The 8701-nt window shown below is 37.3% G+C and overlaps 1 pseudogene; it reads right to left on the bottom strand.

Annotated features, from left to right (window-relative positions):
• Positions 1-379: 379 nt before the first annotated feature.
• On the bottom strand, positions 380-8151 carry LOC132241959 (V-type proton ATPase subunit D-like; annotated as a pseudogene).
• Positions 8152-8701: the final 550 nt, after the last annotated feature.

Raw genomic sequence — 8701 nt, forward strand, 5'->3', positions numbered from 1 at the left:
CTTTTTAATCTAAACAAATTATAACTCCATAGAGATTTTTATCTCTGGCATTAAATGTGCTCTTGAAGTTTTATGTCTCTGTAATACTGCAAAGGAATATGTTCTCCATCTTATTGATAGATTCACAATTGCTAAGTCAGATTCACAAGTAGCTGCCATTAACTCCAAGAAAATGATTTTTCTTAAATATATGTGTCCTCTTTAATTTATGTTCCTTATACCTGCACTAGTCAAACTCCTCAGAAAAAGCCTAAGTAACTCATGTGAGTAGATATCTGCTTATCTCAACAGTGACATCTTTTATTGAGCTCCTCCTTGATTGTGCTTCTGAAGCCCACTGGCCTCCCCTGTTCTTTAACATACTTTCTCTAATACCTCCTTAGCGCCATGGTCCTTGCTGTACATTGTCTGGACCCCTCTCAAATTTCTCCATGGCGAACATCATCCTGTCATTTCTTTCCCTGTCATACTCTCTCCCAGTTATTTCTAGTATATCATCTCTATCTGTTTTCAGTCGATGCCTAACAGAGCACCCTAAAATTCAGAAGATTGAACAAGAAATTATCCATTATTTCCCACAGGTGTCTGGAGAGTTCTGTGGGTTTGAGGGTCGAGGCCAGGCAGGCTCAGATGATCTTGGCGAGGTTCTTTCCTGCATCAGCTGGTGTGTTGGCTGGGGGACTGTTGAGTCTAGAGGGACATCCCTCACATATCCGGTGGTTGGCTGGCTGATGGTTAATGCAGGTGTCTGGGCCATATGTCTGTCATTATCCAGCAGGTAAGTTAAGGCTTGTTCCAAAAGAGCTACTGAAAGCACTAGAGAGCTTTTGAGGCCCATCAACAGAACTGACACTGGTCATTTCTGTCATATTTCCTGCCAGAACAAGTCACAAAGACAATCCAGAGTCAAAAGGTGGACAAATAGACCATAATTACTGCTGGGAGGAACAACAAAGCCACATCACAGAGAACACTGATATGGGAAGAGCTAGAGAATTGGGGCAATTTTCGCATAAAATTCATTACATTACCTTATCTTATTTTTCTCATAACATTCATCACTCCCTAAAGTGATAGCTTTTGTCTTTTAATTTGTTAATTATCTTTTTTCCTCACATGAATTAAGCTCCATGAGGAGAAGAGTGCTATTTGACTTATCATCTCTGTATGTATAGTATCTAAGGCATAATTAAAATATATTAGTGATAAAATAGACGCCTGAACTCACCATCATCCCAATCTTTCTCAGCATCTATTGTTCTTTGATCAGTAAGTTAAAGAACAAACACCCTTGCCTCAGAAAAGCAATTTTCTGCACAAAAGAGTCAAATAGGAACTGATGGCACATATTAGAAAAGGAAATGTAAAAATGTGTCATTTTCTCATGACACTCTTAGGCAGATCTTGGTCATATCCCCTTATTTTTATGAAGTCTTGGAAGAAAAACAAAATTTAAGCCTACATAAGTGCCACCTTTCAGAACTCAGGAAAGCTAGGGACCACCTCCGTGATTAAAGGTCCTCGGGTCCTAAAAAGCTTACAGAACCTGGATGTGGCAGCCAGGAGGAAGCTGAGCTGCAGGGGCTTGTCTCCAAGGAGGCAGCAGTTCAGGATGAGCCGAGAGTGTGAGAAACAGACATGCTGTTTCCTGTTCCACCTCTACCTGGGAAGAGGGAGAGGGCGCTGGCATATTTGAGAGCCAGCTGTGTGGGAAGTGCTTTTCGGGGTGCTTGGCAGAGTTCATTGCCCCCTCACAAAAATAGTGTATGGCCAGGCCAAGTATGAAGGCATGGCACAAAGAGAAGTTCTGTAATTTGCCAAAGACTGTTTAGCTTAGCCCTGGCTGGTTTGGCTCAGTAGATAGAGTGTCAGCATTCAGACTGAAGGGTCCTGGGTTCCATCCCCGTCCAGGTCCAGGGGCACCTGCCTGAGTTCCCAGTAGGGGGTGTGCAGAAGGCAGCTAATCAACGATTCTCTCTCATCATTGATGTATCTATCTCTCTCTCCCTCTCCTTTCCTCTCTGAAATCAATAAATACATATTTTTTAAAAGGAGGAGAAATGGGAGCTAAAACATTAAAAATAGAAATAGTAAACCAGATAGAAAGAATACTAATTTATTTCTTGTCAAAGAGGAATAATCATTTAGAGGAATTAACTAAAAAGGCTAGGTACCTGTAGATAAACAGCCTGTTCTAAGACACACAGGATTATATGAGTTTGATCTTAATCAATAGGATCAGGATGAATGACCTTAATGCCTGCTAATATTAATAAAGGGTCTTTGAAACCTGAAACTCCACTTGATAAGGGAAGGTGCCCAAGAGAAGTGCTATTTGTGACAGTAATAATGGAAACAAGATTAAGCAGGAATACTGGGATTGCTAACATAGATATCACTGTCTAAAGAAAACCCAGACAGTACAATATAGTATGATGCTGTTAAAAATGCCATATGATGAAAGAGAAAGAGGAAGATTTATAACAGTGATAATAACCCAAGATACAGCGGTAGCAGCATGTTCTAGAGCAGTACTACTAAAAATGTAATGTGCACAGAAATAACGTTAGGATCATGTTAAAATGGAGACTCTTATGCAGTACATTGTGTTCAGACACCAAAATCCTATATTTCTAACAATTTCCACTTGAAGCCAATGCTACTGGCCCAAGAAACCCACTTTGAGTATCAAAAATATGCTTGTAACAAAATCATTTCATTATAATTATAGGGCACTTAATGAGTGAAAAGTGTTTATGGCTAAAACGGTCTCTCTTGAACTCACACAAATGCACACATACACACATTCTCACACATACTTTCTCACACATACATGTACTCCATCAAAATATGTGATAAAGCATGCAATAGGATTAGGAAAATAAGTGAAAGACTATTCCAACCACCTACAGAATTTAAATTGGTCATTTAAACCAGAAAGAGAACTGAAATACTAGAAAATATACTAGATAAATAGTTAGCTTTTATTATTACTAAGTGGCATGTATTGTTATTTCTATGTTTTATTATTCATAAAATATGCCTTAATTCTTAAGGTTTTTTTCCAATGAGCGGTAGATTCACCGTATTCAGTTTTAGTGGGAGCAGCTCTCACACACTTATTGACCCATTACAGTGGTTCTCAGCCTTCTGGCCCTTTAAATACAGTTCCTCATGTTGTGACCCAACCATAAAATTATTTCCATTGCTACTTCATAACTGTAATGTTGCTACTGTGATGAATTGTAATGTAAATATCTGATATGCAGGATGGTCTTAGGCAACCCCTGTGAAAGGGTCGTTCAACCACCAAAGGGGTCGTGACCCACAGGTTGAGAACCACTGCATTACACAAATGACTTCCTAAGGACTTTTATATAAATAGTTTCAGACTGGGTGTGGGTTATAAGGTTGGTATCTACAGAGAATTTTTTTTCTTTACCAGTAGTAATGCTTAAACTTAAGTTTCCTTCTATGTTTTAGGATCTAGAAAAAAAAAAAAAAAGAATCAAGCTGAGAGTGATAGGGAGAAATTAAAGGTAGTTTAGAGGTAATACTCAGTAGCCCGGTGCATGAAATTTGTGCACATTAAAAGGGAATTAATTGCCCTAACCAGTTTGGCTCAGTGGATAGAGCATCGGCCTGTGGACTCAAGGGTCCCAGGTTCAATTCCAGCCAAGGGCACGTACCTTGGTTGCGGGCACATCCCCAGTGGGGAGTGTGCAGGAGGCAACTGGATCGATGTTTCTCTCTCATCGATGTTTCTCTCTATCCCTCTCCCTTCCTCTCTGTAAAAAATCAAAATATATTTAAAAAGGGAATTAATTAGCAGAGATATTTTAATATTGCTATTTTCTCTTTCTCTATAATAGAAGTGTGAGAGATGAAAGGAAATTAGTAAAATGTATATGAAAATAATATATAAATTTATTAATACATAAACAGTAACAAAAGGATAGCTATAACAACAACAGAGGCATGATATAAAAATGACAAAAACATGATATGAAAACAACAAAAACATGATATGAATACAACAAAAACATGATATAAAAACAACAGTGATGCAAACAATGACTGATAAAGTGATTAAACTTATTCTAATATCTCCCTGTACACCACATTAAGAGTGAAAACACTTTCAGAGTGCTTGACTAATTTCCCTTGTGATGAAGTACTTAGAACTTTAACTGTAACATCCCATGCTCTTCAAACTCGAGAGAAAGCAACATATAACTGACCATGTGCAAAAACGGGTTCAGATAGGAATATGCCTACTTTGTCTAGAGTTTATCCTTGTGACTTATTAATAGTCATCACAAATGCTGGCATCACGGGAAACCATCATCAAATCAATTTAAATGGGAGGCCAGTGTCAGATGGGGACAAATTAATTCTTGGAATCAGAGCAGCCTCTCCCTCTGTAGATCCCGTTAATACTTCAGCTTCGATAATGTAGGTCATAATCTTTTGATAATAAATCTGGTACCATTACAAAGAACCCATTTACTATTGAGATTTCTCAATAGCATGATGATTGCACCCACTTTTAATTTTAATTTATGACACGGCATTCCAAAGAAGTAATACTATTAAGAAGTTAGATGGGAAAATTTTCCTTTTCAGCATCATCTGTGGAATCAATGGAATCATCACTCAAATATGTGTGAAAATCTCCGAGTATATCCAAATTTTCTTCATTTAATTCTTGAACATGCTCATTTTTTGGACAAAGAATTGCACGTTTATATATATATTTTTTAATATTATCTATAGCAGTGGTTCTCAACCTTGGCTGCACATTAGAATCACCTGGGAATCTTTTTAAAATCCTGATTCCTGGGCCTCATCCTCCGGAAGTTGTTTCTTTGTTATGGGGTGGGCCACAACATTAGTAATAAAGAAACAGAATTAAAACTTTATTTTTAAAAACCACCCAGGGTTTTTATATAAGTAGATAACCTATCTAAAAGGTTGGGAAAGGAGTTTAACAAAACTAAAATAATATCTGATTGAGCCCTGGGCCAAAAAGCATTAATTATTCTATTAGCTTACATGAAGAATTGTGTGAAGAAGGACCCAGTACACATTTTCCACTCTACATGAATTGGCAAAAGTAAGTGTTAAATTTAATGATAGTAAGATTTCACTTAGCATTAGAATTAAACACTTAAGCCTGAGAATCCTACAATAGAGGAACAGGCTGAGGAGGCTATGCATGTTAGTAAGGTTCCTTCAGGTTGCAAAAAAATTAAAATTCTCAGGTTACTTTAGAAAGAGGATTTTAATGTCAAGATTCATGGGACGGAAGAACCAGAGAGGTTGTTGAAAAGCTAGGATTCCTAGTTTAAAAGTACATAAAAAATGCTTTCAGTGGTCATTTTAATCCTATAAAATGTCAGAAAAAAACATCAAGAGAGACACAGTGTAGTGATTGCAGGGCTGAGGAGGTGTGCAGAGGTGGAAGTGGGTATAGGGTGAATAAATGTCGATGGACAAATTCTTGATTTGGGGAGGCAAACACACAGAACAATATACAGATAATGTGTGCTAGAACTGTGCACCTGAAACCTGTATAATTTTGTTAACCAGTTTTACCCCAATAAATTCAATAGAAAGGAAAAAAAAACTAAAAAAGTAAACACTGCAGAAATTCTAAAATAGTAAAGAAGGAAATCTGGTCAAACATAATTGCTACAAATTTAAAAATGAAAGAGGGAAATTATAAAGGTAGAGAATCTACTTGGGCAGGAGCTGTATAAATTCAGTGTCACCCTGTGTGAGGCTTTCAGAAATGAAAAATACTGCCTTAAGTGTATCACCTATTGATAAACCTAGCATATTTGAGTGGAGGTGGTTACCCTTATAAAGGAATATTTTTTAAAACTTCATACTCTGGATCAAAAAAATAGAAACTAGATAACTATTAAGTATCAAGGGCATCTAAGAGACAAAATTGTGAATATAGGATTTAAAAGAATTTTTAGTGTTTAAAAATTATCTTTTAAAATCATTAATTTCCTCCCAAGTGATTATCAGTAAAAGCTTTGAAATTAAAAAAGTAAAAATAAAAGCTAGAACCAAAACATGTTAGTGATTATTTCAGAGACAGCATAAAAAATGAATTAAGTAATTTCATTCTGACTCCTGAAAGGTTAAGATGTAGGCGAAAAATTAGAATTAATGAAATACAGTGTTTGAAAACCACCAGACTCCATGTTCTGTACCTAGTACTGGTATATTCTGAACTTCCTGCTAAAACTAAATTATACTTCATAGGCTATTTGGAGAAAGCAGGTTTTTAGTTGCAATTTTCAAGGAGAAAAATGGAAGCAGGTTGAGTCATAGCATGAGAATCAAGGAAACTGAGACCTTGACTTTAGAAATATCTCTAAAGAGTAGAATAATATAATTCCCCTCAACTTGTGTGTGATCACTCACAAACATCTATGAATGAGAGAACTACATATACGTACATACAAACATACATACACACACATATGTTTAAATTGCAGACTTACTATAGTTCCAGGGACCTAGCATAAAACTCAAAGATGATTTCTTATTTGAAAGAATAGGATCGCATTCAATGAGATGGGCCCAGTTTGGGGTGAAGGGTAGTAGAGATTTTTGTAGACTATTCGGAGTTTAAAAACAAGGATACCTTGATGGCTTGCATGGTTTTATTTCACTAAACTTTGCTTTGATATGGTAGCTAGAAATGGGACTTTCCTTGGGAAACATTAAGAGTGGACAGAGCTTTAGATTGTATCTTAGTCTATTCTTTAAGACTGAGATCTATACAAAGGTCCATTATCTGTCTTGCATAGGAATATAACTTCTGCTTGAAGATTTACAGCCCAGTGACCACTCGTAATTATTAACGGGAATGATTCTATAATGCTCCTTGGGGATTTATGATGGCATTATGCAGCCGGTTTGAGTGTTAAGAATTTAGACATTTCTTTATCTAGACACACTACTAAATTTCCTGACAGGTGCAGATGTGCCTCTCTCTTACAATTGTATTAATCATAATAGGGTTGTGTTCATGAGGAACTGTATAGGACTTAAAGTGTAGAGTTGGAGCCACCTTCATGAGTCCTTGGAAAATCTAGAAATATGCAGCCCTCTTTCGTGAAGGCAGCCTGATTTAAAAGAGACACACTTGTATTTTATCCTTCTAAGGGATAAATCTTAATTGATAGGAAGAACACGGCCATTAGAAATTTATCGCTGAAGCATATAAAATGCTTAATATAAAATGTAGAAGCCCAGGGGTTTCTGGAAGCATATGTTAATCGCTAATTTAAGGGGAGAAAAAAGATTTCATCATCTGGAAAAATGTCAAGTATCAACAATTGTCCTTTCTTTTAAAAATTGTTGATATTTTACAGTTCAGGCTATAAAAGGCCAGGTTGAGGGCAGGGGAAGGGAGGTGGAAAGCTGTCTTTCTCTAACCTTGGTGCTGAACAGTTAGGCAGGACAATGAATGAAGACCAAATGCCAATACACTTCTACTTTTCTACTTGGGATTTGAACAGGGTACCCAGTACTGTTATTATTAACTTTTCTGCAACAGTTACTATTGTCCCAAATCTTGGTAAAGTTGGATACCCACAGATAAATTCTGGAAGAGAGGAAGAGATGATCTTTACTTTTGTATTTTTACAGAGAAGAGAAAGAAAACAACCATGAGATGAAAAATACACCAGTCTGTTCATAACTGTCAGTTCCTTCATTGTATTGTTCAAATACTGGCAAGGTAACACCTGCTACATTATCTTTCTTTGCTCGGATCTTCACTTGGGCTTTATTCACATTTTGGATAACTGTGGTGCTGAAGTCCCCTGCTGTGAACTTGGCCTCAGCAAGTGAAAAGGCAGCTTCTCTCATCACTTCACCGGTGAACATTTCAGTCTCTATGATCTTCTTTAGGGTCTGTCGAAATCGGAGAGCTAAGGCATCAGGTTTTTTCTTCAGGAGGTTTCGACCCATCTGAGCTCCTTTTCATCGAGCCTTCGTGATGGTCTGTGCCATTCGTGAGAGAAAGATTTCAATTCGGTCTTTGCCTGACATTCTGACCATGACTGTTTGGCTCCGGTTCCTGGCCAAGCAGTTGTGGTTGCCACAGACCCAGCCAGAGCGTCTTCCTCTCAGCTGAGGTCTTTGTTAGACTGCATTGCAACTCAGCTCCCCCTTCTACACAATACTGTTTCCTTCTCTGCTTTCCTGTCCTTCTGTAGGTATTGACTCAAAGAAATCTCTGCCTCAGAGTGTGCTTTATCTGGAGAAAGTGTATTGTCAGAATATGGTTAGAGTTATTAAAGTATCCTAAGCTAAGGGCCAAAAAAGTCTTTCAAGTTCTGAAGCTAGAGGGAAGTTTTTACACTAAAGAAACTAGGGAGAAAGCTGTGATGATGAGAATGATTGGAAGGTAGAATAGTAGTTCACTGGGATGGAAGATCCTTGAGGGAAGATATTTTTGTTTGTTGGGTTTACAGACACTACTAGTATCCTCAATGGCTAATTAATTCCTGAAAGTTTTTTTTTTTTAAAGGAGAGAATAAAAGGGTATCTCATGGAACTCAAGAGCAAAAAATGCAAATTATTGCAGTATGGCACTGGAATGATAACGTTAAAAAGCCACTAGTACTATTTCTCATTCTCTTCTTACTAGTGGCCTGGTGCATGAAATGCA

This window comes from Myotis daubentonii, chromosome 9 (assembly GCF_963259705.1).
Source record: "Myotis daubentonii chromosome 9, mMyoDau2.1, whole genome shotgun sequence".
Classification (NCBI taxonomy): Eukaryota; Metazoa; Chordata; class Mammalia; order Chiroptera; family Vespertilionidae; genus Myotis; species Myotis daubentonii.